Source organism: Chrysochloris asiatica, unplaced genomic scaffold (assembly GCF_000296735.1).
Source record: "Chrysochloris asiatica unplaced genomic scaffold, ChrAsi1.0 scaffold00098, whole genome shotgun sequence".
Classification (NCBI taxonomy): domain Eukaryota; kingdom Metazoa; phylum Chordata; class Mammalia; order Afrosoricida; family Chrysochloridae; genus Chrysochloris; species Chrysochloris asiatica.
The window spans coordinates 2,878,179-2,890,365 of record NW_006408616.1 but is presented as its reverse complement, the minus strand read 5'-3'; the positions used below and the strand labels follow the sequence as shown (position 1 = coordinate 2,890,365).

General features: G+C 38.8%; 1 pseudogene; it reads left to right on the top strand.

Moving 5' to 3' along the window:
* Nucleotides 1–2,051: 2,051 nt before the first annotated feature.
* Nucleotides 2,052–12,187, top strand: part of LOC102815854 — an 11,122-nt pseudogene continuing 986 nt past the window's right edge.

Sequence of the window (12,187 nt, the reverse complement as noted above, 5' to 3'; positions counted from 1 at the left end):
TGCAGGGCAGTGAGTTGCTGCCTGCAGAGGCCACGATGCCTGTAGTCCCAAGCCTGCCCACCAGTGATGTATCCACCCTGGCTTTGGGATGCCTCATTGTCTCTCTCTTTGTCTCTTTCTGTGTATTCTTGATATATTGCAATTGCCGTCAGGTACCCCCTCCTCGTGAACTGAACCCCAGTGTCGAGGCGGGTCCCCGACAATGGTTGTATGCCGTCAAGTTAGTTCTGACTCATAGAGACCCTGTATAAGGTTTCTGTGTCTATAAATCTTTACCAGAGCAGAAAACCTCATTGTGCTCCCATGAAGTGGCTGGTGGATTCAAACAGCTGACCTTGCAGGTAGCGCACAATGCTTTACCCACTACACCATGAGATGTCCTTTTTTTTATGTTGATATGAGTCCTGGTGTGGCACTGTGGGTTAATGCACCAGACTGCAAAGCCGTTTGAACTGCAAGGTTGGTGATTCAAGTTCACCAGCTGCTCCTCGGACACCCTACACAGGGTCGCTATGGGTCGGAACCGACTTGATGGTACTAAACAACAACAACAATGAGCAGTGAAAACTTTTCCTCTTACAAGTAGTACTTAAACAGTGAATTGACTTAAAAAGTCCTAGTTGTAAGAGTAAAGGTATAGTCAATGCAGAAATCAGTGTGATGTAATGTGTATTTCTAACTGATCTTATTTGCTTGCCCACACTTGGATCCATAGAGTTGCTCAAGAACAACCTAGCACCAGCTCAAATTCAGACAGCAAATCTAGGATGGTCAGATATTCACCACAGAGACTCTAACTTAACTTGCCTGATGGGTTTATACCTTCTGATTGGTTAGCTCCTTGCATAAGTCATGTGTGAGAAGGGAAACATTACCACATTGATAAATTTTTTCTTTAGAACAACCCACATTTCTCACCTTTGTTCTGCCCTTCCCTGACATAAATCTAAGTGTGCATGCATATGTGTGTGGGCACCTTCATTTTCACCAATCACAGGACTCCTGACTGTCTCCGTATGATGTTTGGAATGTCTTTGTCCTCACTCACATACATGTTCAAGATCCAAGAGATTCCAATATACAATTACGCCATAATTTCTCAACATTTCAATAACACATGTTTGTATCTAAAACAACTTGTAATTGAAATTAATACTTGACATCAATACAGGGCAAAAGAATACCAGTGTCTGTGGAGGATGAGTTTCCCTGGATCACTTCATCCCTTTATAAATTGTCACAAAAAAATTAATTCTTGTATTATTTTACTCAGTGGGAAGGGTGAAAATTCCTTTCAGAGGGGGAAAACTTAGCAAAAGTAAACAAAAGTACCTCTGGAAAATGTAAGTTGACATTGAATCCCTATTTTGGTGGCTGTTGAAGAGATTCATGTGAGTAGTGCCTACATTTTCCACTTCATGAAGTCACAGTTGTATTTGATTTTAAATGCAAGGTTATAATCACACAGTGTAGATAAAATTCCCAAGTTATCATAAATAATTTTATTCAAGAAAATATATTCATGGGAAGAAAGTAGCTGTGTATCCTAAGTGTGAGAACCTCTCGATACTTCTTTTGCTTCACTGCTGCTTTTTGGGACCTGGCATTACTGTGTGACCCCTGACTCTTTCTGGCTGCAGCTGCCAGTGGACAAACACATCCTGCCTGGTCATTAGACTCCTCTGATGTTCTTGCTCCATGGTAACACTGACTCAGCCTGACCTTCTTGATTCCTGGCCGTGGTTCATTTGACTTCAAGAACCTACTTGCTCACTCATGCCTTGAGCGACTCCTTGGCATCTTGGCCTTCAACTTGCTCTTACTTCTTGGTGCCATCCAGGTTTCCAGTCTCTGGTCTCTGGCAGATTTGCAGTATTTAACCAGCATCCTGTCTGGCTCTGCCTTAAACTCCCACTTGGCTCCATCAGATTTCTCCAAATATTTTTTTGTTTGTTTCATCTAGTGTTAAAGTTCAAAAGAAAGGGCCAAAAACATCGATGCAACTGACTGGTGTCAGTGGCTGACCGGTCAGGAATGACAGACCAATCAGGATGGCCTTGCTTGGTAAGTTCATTGAAGTACATGGGTAGTTAAGAAAGTATGTGGCATTTATCACGTAGGAAGAAAGATTTGGAAATGTTTTTTCTAAAAATAAACCATGAAAACTAGAGATCACAATGGTCCAATCTATACCCATTCATGAGGATGGTGCAGGACCAGGCAGTGTTTGTTTGTTTTTTAAATGAAATCTGAGAAGTTTTAATGATGGTAAGATTTCTATACAACAGCACCATAGGGAACACTAGGAAAAAAAGAAAAGAAATGAAAAATGGTAAAGCTCATGAAGTGCACACGTATTTTGTAGACTGTGTTCGTTTCTCTGACGATCCTCCTAGACCTTATAAAAATGTCAGTGGGCAGAGGCCCCTCCATAGTCAACATTCCATAAATGTGGAGCACCTACCATGGGCCACTCTTCTTATACACAAGAAATATAATCTAATTTCTTGACTCTTAAGGGTCCTTATGTCTGGGACACCCATGAACCAGATGACTAGAGAAAGCATCTGTTCATCTCGGTTGTGTTAAGTCTGATGAAGGAGAAGTGTAAGGACATGAAACACTGAAGCATGACAGTCTGATCTTGCCAGGGGGTTAAGAATGGCCTTTGGGAGCTACTGACTTTCTTTCTTTCTCTTTTTTTAAAGTAAATTATGGCATATCTAAATAATTAAATGGGGTCCTGGTGTGGCACTGTGAGTTAATGCACCAGACTGCAAAGCCGTTTGGACTACAAGGTCGGTGGTTCAAGCTCACCAGTCGCTCCTTGGAAACCCTATACAGGGTCGCTATGGGTCGGAACCGACTCGACGGCACTTAACAACAATAAGTAATTAAATACAATACAGCAAATGAAAACAAGGACATTGACCTGAATGTAATGACAGAAAAATAATCATGATCTCCTACACAGAGTCGCTATGAGTCATAATCAACTCGATGGCACCTAAGAACAGTAACTACAATCCTTTGTAGCACTACCTCATTTTTGTAAAAAAAAATAAATAAATAACAGCAAATCGTATCTATACACTAATTTAAATGCACTATGTTGTTGTTAAGTGGACCAGGCAGTGATTTGATCCATTATAATGGGGTCACCATGTGTTACAAATGACTGGATATCAGTGAACTACAACAACACAGCTGTATCTACTTTTCACATTCCTTGTTTCATTTGTTTATTTTTTCCTTAATTAGGTTAACTAGCAATTTACCTCTCTTTTTGCTATTTTCAAATAATCTCTTTTGTATTTCCTTCTCCTAATACTTTTGTGTTAGCTTTGTCTTCAAGTTTTCTAAGTTATTTTATGGTGAAGAACACAGACTTTGTATCCAGACTTCTCAGATAAGAATCCTCACTCAACTGATAATCAATTGTTTAATCGTGAATACATTTTTAAATCCCTCATAGCTCAATTTCCTCAATTTAAAAATGAGAACAATAATAAATTTACCTAATTGTAATTCTGTTCACATTTATCGCTACTTTGAAATTATATTATTAGACCAAACTACCAAAACTTTCTATCTTCATGAAAAACACACCAAAAATGATCACCAATTTGTTTTTTAAATATTTTGATAATGAGAATGAACTTTTATTGTTTTTTGTCATGTTATATCATTTATGGTCTGAATTTTGTTGTTGTTAGATGCTATTGAGTGGTTCCTTTATGCATTTGCAACATTTATTTTGAGCAGATGACCATATGCTTCACCAGTCTGCCAAAGGGTTCAATGGCACAGAGGAATGGATAAAGCTCTGCCTTACAAAATGGCAGAGAAGCAGGATGGGAGAAATTTCGGTCCTTGAATTGGCCCATAGAGGACCTTGATGTACTCTGTCTCTGTTACATAAGAGTACTCAATGTCTGTCGATTTGGTCTACTGCATTAAAAACTATACTTTAATACCCTAGCTAAAAATAACATGGACACAAACATTTTATTTTACAATGAACCTGAATGTAGTTTTGTCTGGGTTTGATATTTTGGGGCTTCATTCTTATTTTTCCCAGTAATTTTGTAAACATGATTCTACCATATTCTTGCATCCTGTGCTTCAGAAAAGAAGTGTAATGCCAGGCTGATTTTTTTTTTTTTCTTCCCTTTTTCAGAATTTCTTTATATGTCTAGAAGCTTGTAAAATATCTGATTAGTGTTTACAGTCTAAGAATTTTACAATTTTGCATATTTTCTCATCAATCCCTCCTGGAACACCAAGGGTCTTTTCTGAAAAGATGCCTTTCTTCTTCATTGAATGATTTTCTTTGATTATTTTTATTAACTATCAATTCTGCTATCTCTTTTTATTCTTTCCAGACTTTCAGTCATTTTTCAGGTTAGGTCTCTTGACTATATCTTTTGTTTACCTTAATATTTTTCTCTAATAATATTAATTTATTTTTATTGTTGCCGTGTTTGAAATATTGAAGTCTCAAAATTGATCACCCTCTCTTTCAATTTACCCTTGTTGTTGTTAAATGCAGTCTAATCAGTTCCAACTCACAGTAATCCTGTGCAGGGTTTCCAAAGAGCAGTTGGTGGGTTTGAACTGCTGATCTGTGGTTCACAGTCCAGTTCTTATCGTACAGCAGCAAAAGACCTTTTAAATCTATTATATTGGATTTCATTTTCTTGCAGAACTCCTTTTAAAAAGAAATATGTTCTGTACTTGCTCCTTAATAGTAGTGGTCACGTGCCGTCGAGTTGGTTCTGACTCATAGTGATAGGGTTGCCAAGGCTGTAAATCTTTAGGGGAACATAAAGCCTCACCTATCTCCCCTGGAGAGACTTGTAGACAAAGTATTGACCTTGCATTTATCAGCCTAGCTTGTAACCCACTAACCAAGACTCTTTTATCTCCTGAATAGTTCTTATTACTTTTTATCATTTTTTGTTTTGTTTTAGTTTGTCATTTTAGTAGGAGACCTGATTATAATTTTTTCCTTTTTCTAGCTGCTATGACCCCTTATGGAGTCCTGGTGTGGTGCTGTAGGTTAATGCGTTAGACTGCAAAGCCGTTTGAACTGCAAGGTCAGTGGTTCAAGCTCACTAGTCACTCCTCGGAAACCCTATACAGGGTCACTATGGGTCGGAATCAACTCGACGGCACTTGACAACAACAACAATGACACCTTATATAGCTGGCTGGCTGACTGTGTGCCTTTAAGTTGACCTGTATAGGATTTCTGAGGCTGTACATCTTTACAGGAGCAGAAAGCCTCCTCTTTCTCTTGCAGAGTACCTGGTGGATTCAAATTTCTGTCCTTGTGGTTAGTAGCCAAAAGAATAACCCATTAAGCCATCATTAGGGCTCCTTGACCCCTTATATATGGAGTAATTTTCCTTTGTCTGCTTAACATACCTGAAGCCACCAAACCCCGGACTAAACCTATTGCTGATGATTTGATTCTATAGTGACACTATAGGACAGAGTAAAACAGTCACAGAGGGTTTCCAAACTGCTACATCTGTCTCCTGTGGAGTAGCTAGTGGGTTGGAACTGCCTATGTTTTGACTAGCATCTGAATACTTTAGCCACTGGGCCACTAAGGTTCCTACCCGAAGCAGAGGAAGTCCTAAGATTTTACTCTCTGATCCCATTGGCAGGCAATAGGAAGGGCACTAGTTCCTTGATGAAGTAGTTGGAGAAAACCTCTCTGTTCCTTTGTCTCCTTGAACTTTTCCAGACCCCTGTCACCCCCACTGCTGTGTCATTCAGCTTCTCCAAACCAGCTTAGTATTTAGGGATGTTGGGCACACTAATGCTGGTCAAGGCAGATCTTGTATTTGGGAGTTCTGGGATTTCTACAGGAGTAGCTCACTCCAAGAATCACCAAGCACTTTCAAAGCTTTATCAGGATGCTTCTAATGCTAACTCCCAGGTTCATGTCCAGATCAGAGCTCAAAATAAACTCTTTTCTGTCTCAGGGTCATAGCACCCAAGCCTGCAATGCTAACTCCTCCACATTAAACACAAGGAAGCCAATTTATTAAGCATTATTTCTTAGCTGAGAAAACATGAGGCATTTTTAACCACTCTTTGGACATACTAGCAATGGAAAACTGAAACTCAGCTAAACTTTCACTCTCCTGGCAAGTGCTTGGGTGGGCAACACCAAATACACACTCAGGCTCTCCCTTTCTTTAAAAACAAACAAAAAAACCCCAAAACCTTTTCATTGTGAATTGGGTGAGAGTTTGCAGAACAGATTGGTTTTCCATTCAACAATCCATACAAATTTTATTTCATGCCATTGACTGCAATCCCTGCATTGTAGCTTCACTTATCCCTCTCTGTTTTTCCTGTTTCCATTCCTTCTTCTGTCCTAAGCTTTCTGAACATTGTTGTACAGTAAGCACTATCCTTTAGAGCTCAAATGGGATAAAGATTTAGAGCATTAATCAAAATAACACACACAATAGAAAGGTGTGTAAGAGGCAGAATCACACTAGTGAAGTACACACACCTTAGAATAATTAACCTGACTCTTCCCTTTTCACACCCCGCAGCCTTTTTAACTGACATATAAATAACTTAAATCTTGTAAAGCTTTCCTACCCAATATATTGTGTCTTTATATATAATAATTTTTATTCATTTACCTACAAGGAGAGACCAAGAACTTGCATTTCACTTATGACACAAAAGTCATGAAAGACTGTCATTCTCATTCTGATAACAAAAAAAAATTTAAATATTAAAAATTCATAGTTATTGAGCCCTTTGGAGGCTGTTGTAACAAAGTAACCTGGTAAACTTGCAGAGTAGGAAGACCATCTAAAGAAACATTGGTGGTGGTGGTGATAGTGTGCTGTGGAGTCAGTTCCGACCCTGTATAGAGTTTCTGAGGCTGTAAATCTTTATAGGAGCAGAAAGCCTCATCTTTCTCCCATGGAATGGCTAGTAATTTTGAACTGCTGACCTTGAAATTAGCATCCTGACTCGTAACCACTATGTTACCAGAGCTCCTTTAGGTGCCTGAAATCTTGCTTTGGTGTAACACAGGAGGAAAAGTTATCTGCCATAAAAGAGAGTAAGAAGAAGACAGTTGAAAGTTTCACAATTTCTTAAAAAGCTGAAGGTGACGTAACATGACAGTTTAGAAGCCACGGGAACCTCAGACATAAGAGGAGTAAGCTTTTCCCCACAGGCTTCCACCAGGAGTTCATAAGAAAGATGGTGAGCAAAAAGAGGTCTGAGAGAATCTAAGTGGACCCTGCATTCCTGAGAGAATCTCTGTGGTTCAGGAATGCAAGGTCCACCTAGATTTGAGAATACAAGAGGAATTCACTCTGCTATGATCCATGGTTGGCTGCTGTTGATGAATGTCCAAGAAACTCACTTACATACCAAGGTAAAAGATATCTGCCACTAGGGGAAGGAAAAGAAACTCTATTCCTTGATGTGATTGATGCCAGGCAAAGGACAGCTAATTTGAGGAAAGGGACAGGAAACCTACTCACAGCCAGACCCATGAATAAGATATTTAAGTGTATGACTGCTAGAAAAAGAATAGTAGCTTACTCTTGCCAGGACATTGTAACAATACAAAGTAGAGTTTGGCTCTGGAGTCTGTACCAAGAAGGAGGTGGAGGATTTGGGGATTGTTTTTTCACCATTAGCTAAGGAGAAGGAACACTAAAAAGACTTGGTTTGGGTCTGAAGCAAATGGGCCTTGTCTGATATGAGGCTAAAAGAAAAAACCAAGAAAGCCTCACAGGTCCCTTTCAATAAGGCTCTGTGGCTAATCATTATGGAAAAACAGGGAGACACATTTTGTGATATGTGTGTGCAGATACTAGTAACAACTGAAAGTAGGTCAGGAATACTGAAAAAGTCCTCTGATACTTTGTTGTTGCCATCAAGACAGTTCTGACTCATAGCTACCCTGTATAGGGTTTCTAAGGAGTGGCTGTGGTTTGAACCTCTGACTGGCTGTGGTTTGAACCTCTGACTTTGTGGTTAGCAGGCCAGTGCTTATCCTACAGTGCTGCAGCAGGGCATTTCATATTCACATAAAGCTCAAGGTAGTAGCAGTACCCCACTGGGAGAATTTTAAACATGTAGTTCTCTGTCTATAGGTTTCTTGGGGGCATAAATGATGAAGTGCTTGACTACTAGCCAAAAGGCTAATGATCAGATCCCACCCAAACACACATTGGAAGACAGACCTGGTGATCTGCTTCTGAAAAGTTGCAGCTTTGAAAACTTATTAGAGCAGGACCTGGTACGGTGCTATTGGATAAGCACTGGGCCGAAAGGTCAGTTTGAACCACAAAGATGGCAGTTCAAACCCACCAGCCACTCCTCAGAAACCCTATACCTGGTTACTCTGAGTGTGGAACTAACTCAATGGCACTTAACAAAAACAACAAGCTGCACATTTGGGATCACTATGAGTCAGACTTGATGGCAACTAAAAACAGCAAGAACAGCAAGTACAATAAACACAACATAAACCAAAATGCAAAACCTAGTTTGGATATAGACTAGATAAATGTAACTTCCTACACTAATGGCCTGTCAGAAAACTCAGGCACTTGTTTTCTGACAAGTGGGCATAAATATCTTTTAGATCAATTCCCACTCTGCCCCTCTCACTTTTTCAATGCATACTATCTAGATTAAGTGTAATATTAGGACACCAAGAAAAACACAAGTGCCATGGTCAAGAGATGCCATGAAATAAAACAAATTAAAGAACCAAAAAAAAAAAAAAAGATGAATTAGATGTTGGCACTACCACATAGATGCTAAAATAATTATGATTATAATGCTAAAATATACAGAAAAGATGTAAACTGCATGACAGATGAGAGATCTTGTATAAAAAAGAGAGAAATAAAAATGTTAGTGATGAAACACAGTATTAGAAGTGAACAATTATTCTATGGGATAATATAAACAAACTATATTCAGCAAATGAATGAAACAGTAAACTGAAAGTTAGGTTAGTAGAAATTACATGATCACAAAGAAAACTATAAAACACTACTATAAGAAACCAGAGACTTACAACAATAGAAGAATTTACCATGCTCATGGATAGGTAGACTTAACATTCTGAAAATTTCAACACTATCCAAAGCAATCTGTAGATACAATGCAATCTCAATCCAGATTCCAACATTATTCTTTTAAAAGATGGAAAAACTGATCACTAACTTATATTTCAAAGAAAGAGAACTAAGAGAAGCAAAGAACTACTAAGGAAGAATAAAATTGGAGGCATCTCACTACCGGATCTCAAAATTTACTGCATAGCCACAATGGTCAAAACAGCCTAGTACTGGTATAACAAAAGATACATGGATCAATGAAACAGAATTGAAAACCCAGAAGTATATCTATCCACATACAGTCAGCAGATCTTTGGCAAAGGACCAAAACATATTAAATAGGGAAGAGATTGTCTCTTCATCAAATGGTGCTAGGAAAACAGGAAACCAATTTGCAGAAGAATGAATCAATACCCATATCTCATATTATATACAAAAACCAACTTAATGTAGATTAAATCCTCAATGTAAAGCCTAGAACAATAAAGATCATCAATGAAAGAATGGAGACAAATTTAGGGACTTTAATACATGGCATAAGTATCTATCAAATACATATGTGCATCAGAAGGTTTCACCAAAACCGTAAAAAGAGAGTCAACATTGGGGAATTTTTTTTTTCCCAAAAACACATCAGACAAGTGACTAATAACTAAAATCCATAGAAAACTACAACACCGATACAAGAAAGACAAACAACCCAGTTAAAAATGGGCATGAACAGGCACTTCACCAAAGCAGTCATTCAGACAGCCAACAAACATATGAAGAAATTCTCACAGTCATTAGTCATTTGTTGTTGTTGTTGTTAAGTGCCTTCGAGTCGGTTCCTACCCATAGCAACCCTGTATAGGGTTTCCGAGTAGCAGCTGGTGAGCTTGAACAACCAATGTTGCAGTTCAAACAGACTTTGCAGTCCAGCACATTAACCCACAGTGCCATACCAGGACTCCCATTATTCATTAGAGAGCTGCAAATCAAAACAACAATGAGATATCATCTAACACCAGCATTAATAACAAAGTTAAAAAAACAGAAAACAACAAATGTTGGAGAGGATGTGGAGAGACTGGCATTCTGCTACATTTCTTGTGGGACTGTAAAATGGTCCAACCACTGTGGGAAATGGTGTGGTGCTTCCTCAGAAAATTGGAAATAGAAGTACCTTATGACCCAGCAATTCCTCTACTTGGTATATATTCACAAGGAATAAGAGCCAGGGCATGGGCAGATATATGCACACTGATGTGCATTACAGCACTATTCACAAAGCAAAAAGATGGAGACAGCCTAAATATCCATCAGTGCAAGAGTGGATAAGCAATCTGGTACCTACACACAATAGAATACTATGCAATGTTGAAGAATAATCACAAATCTGTAAAGCACCTCATAATATACATAATGGTGAGTGAAATATGTCTATCACAAAAGGGCAATTATTGTATGAAACCACTATTGTAAAAACTTAAGAAAAAGTTTTCATACTAAAAGAAACCTTTTTTTTTTTTTTTTTTTTTTTTTATGGTTATCAGGGATGGGAGGGAAGGGTAATGAAGAGGGCAATATACAAGAAGGGGAAGAGTAATATACAAGAGGGAAGTTGGCAGAGGAATGATGACAATAGGTGAAGACACAGGGAAGTATGCACAGGCTAAAAGGGATTGAGGTAAATAGTGATATATATACAACCTTGGAACAACAAGGCTCTATGTGTAAATACAAGGACAGAGACAGACTGAATGGATATGGGAGGAAGAGTGGGATATATATAAGAGTTTGAAAGAGAATATTTGTATACTGAAAGTGCCATGGACTGCCAAAAGAACCAATAGATCTGTTTTGGAAGAAGTGCAGCCAGAGTGCTCCTTGGAGGCCAGGATGGCTAAGTTTCATCTCTCCTACTTTGGACATATTGTCCGTAGGAAGAAATCGTTGGAGAATGATGTCATGCTGGGCAGGGTGGAGGGTCAGAGAAAAAGAGGAAGACCCCCAACGAGATGGGTCAACCAGGTGGCATCATTGATGGACTCAAGTGTGGCATCGGTAGTGAGGTTGTCCCATGATCAGACATTGTTTCGTTCTGCTGTGCATGGGGTGGCTATGAGCCCGTTCCAACTTGATGGCACCTGACAACAACCCCGCAGGAGAGGCAACTGTTGTTGCATGGATAGAATTGCAATCATTGTGATGAAATCAAGTGCCACATCAGCAAAAGGTAGAGAGAAGGAAACACTGTCTTTAGAAGTGTACAGACATAGATGGAAGATATTATTAAAGGTTTCTATAATTTTGCAGCAATACCATTTGACTTATCCTGTTGTTGTTGTTGTTATGTGCCATCGAGTCGGTTCCGACCCATAGCGACCCTGTATAGAGTTTCCGAGGGTGTAAATCTTTACGGGAGTAGAAAGCCTCATCTTTCTCCCGCGGAGCAGCTGGTAGTTTCGAACCGCTGACCTTAAGGTTCGCAGCCCGATTCGTAACCACTACGCTACCAGAGCTCCTTTTGACTTATCCTAGTAGATGTTAATAGAGATGTATAATTAATTACAGGAAATGTGAATGAACTAAACATCTCAATTAACTGTCTGATAGAAAATAAGTTCTGGAACTAACTATATGCTGTTTACAAGAAATTCACTTATACTGTGAAGATATAAACAGGTTGAAAGTAAAATAATGATATATTACCATACAAGCAGTAAACATATAACAAGTGTTTACTCATACAAATATCAAGGAAAGTAAGTTCCAAGATGAAGAGTATAACCACCAATAAAGAGGAAATTTTACAATAATGAAAGGTTAATTAATCAAGAAGACCATATATAATTAATCATGAAGACCATATATATCCTGAAACAAAGATCAAAAAAATTTTCAGAGAAGATTGATGAATCCTCAATCATATCTGGAGACTTTAACTAGCATTTCATATAATGAAATAAGCAAAAATTTAAAAATACCGAGTTTTGGAGAGACAGAGGAACGGGGCGGGGGGGGGGGGGGGGTTAGGGTGGGCTCATCTGATCAAGGGGCCCTGAAACAAGGAGATG